The 1,546-nt window shown below is 40.0% G+C and overlaps 1 protein-coding gene across 1 annotated transcript in view; it reads right to left on the bottom strand.

Moving 5' to 3' along the window:
• Nucleotides 1–632: 632 nt before the first annotated feature.
• The window catches only part of tbce (tubulin folding cofactor E), a 15,740-nt gene continuing 14,826 nt past the window's right edge, over nt 633–1,546 (bottom strand). Inside the window, exon 16 of the mRNA XM_088075199.1 lies at nt 633–1,546. This exon is cut by the window's right edge and continues 759 nt beyond it. The gene's annotated coding sequence lies outside the window, so the exon portion shown is untranslated.

Genomic DNA, 1,546 nt, shown 5'->3' with positions numbered 1-1,546 from the left:
ACCAGGTGGTGATCGGTTGACAGCTCCTCCCCTCTCTTCACCCGAGTGTCCAAGACATGCGGCCGCAAGTCCAACGACACGACTACAAAGTCAATCATCGAACTGCGGCCTAGGGTGTCCTGCTGCCAAGTGCACATATGGACACCCTTATGCTTGAACATGGTGTTCATTATGGACAATCTGTGACGAGCACAGAAGTCCAATAACAAAACACCACTCGGGTTCAGATTGGGGGGGCCATTCCTCCTGATCACGCCCCTCCAGGTCTCACTGTCGCTGCCAATGTGAGCATTGAAGTCTCCCAGCAGAACGAGGGAGTCCCGTGAAGGAGCGCTCTCCAGCACCCCCTCTAAGGACTCCAAAAAGGGTGGATACTCTGAGCTGCTGTTTGGACCATAGGCACAAACAACTGTCAGGATCCGTCCCCCCACCCGTAGGCATTGGGAGGCTACCCTCTCGTCCACCGGGGTAAACTCCAACATACACGCACTGAGCCGGAGGGCAATAAGTATTGCCACCCCTGCCCGGCACCTCTCACCAGTGGCAGCTCCAGAGTGGAAGAGAGTCCAACTGTCATGTAAAAAACACACCAATTTATGCTAAAAAGAGTGCAATTATACAGGAGACATGAGCAGATTTTAAAGTATTTTATTGAAAGTATGCGGATACTGTGAAGGGGAAAAGGATCGTGATGCGACCAAACCAGCACGAACTTTAACGTGAACAAAGATACAATCAGAAAGTCTATAAAGGGAACCTCGTATGACTGAAGCAGAATAAGGAGGGCAGTATGTAGCTGCTCGATTATGGCAAAAATAATAATCCCAATTATTTTGACTGATATTGAAATCACGATAATTTAACATGATTACTCACTGGCCTTCATCATGCAGTTATTGAACAATAACTGCTGTTTATTTTTAACGCTGGATGTCTTTTTACTTTAAATACAAGTGAAGTGAAAAACGATGAAAGCTTTGTGGTGCAGCCGACTGTCACATCTTACTGTAGTTTGTTTTTATAATAACATACCAGACTAATATAATTTATTAACAGCTGAGGATATTGGCACATTTTATAAATGTTAAATAATAATTATTTAAAAAATATGTTACTGGTTATTTTACAATGCAATGTAGGAAAAAAAATTCAACTTCAACTTCTTCTGAAAAATGTATTTAACACATTTTAATACCAGTTACGGTCGTATTTAGTTATATTAATGATTCAGGAAGAAATGCAGCGCTGACTGCGTTGCACCATCATTTTCTCAGATAATCGAACCTGCAAAAAGCAAAGACGCACAATAAAGTATTTGACTGTTCTTTGTTAGATTATTTGAAAATTATAGAGGATTACACATTAATAATAATTAATATTATAGATAAAACATTAATCTTGTTCACTTTAACAGCTCTGATTTAGCTGCTCTGCAGTTGCACACTGCTGCACATTTTTAAGATGTTGTATTTTCCTTGATTTTATGCATTTTGTATTGTTTTTATGCTTATTTTATTAATAAAGGTTTTATTTTATTTTCCATTTT

The sequence above is a fragment of the Plectropomus leopardus genome, chromosome 3, assembly GCF_026936395.1.
Source record: "Plectropomus leopardus strain MGB_pleo_1.0 chromosome 3, ASM2693639v1, whole genome shotgun sequence".
NCBI lineage: Eukaryota > Metazoa > Chordata > Actinopteri > Perciformes > Serranidae > Plectropomus > Plectropomus leopardus.
Note: the sequence above shows the minus strand (reverse complement) of the source record. Positions and strands in the feature narration are given on the sequence as shown.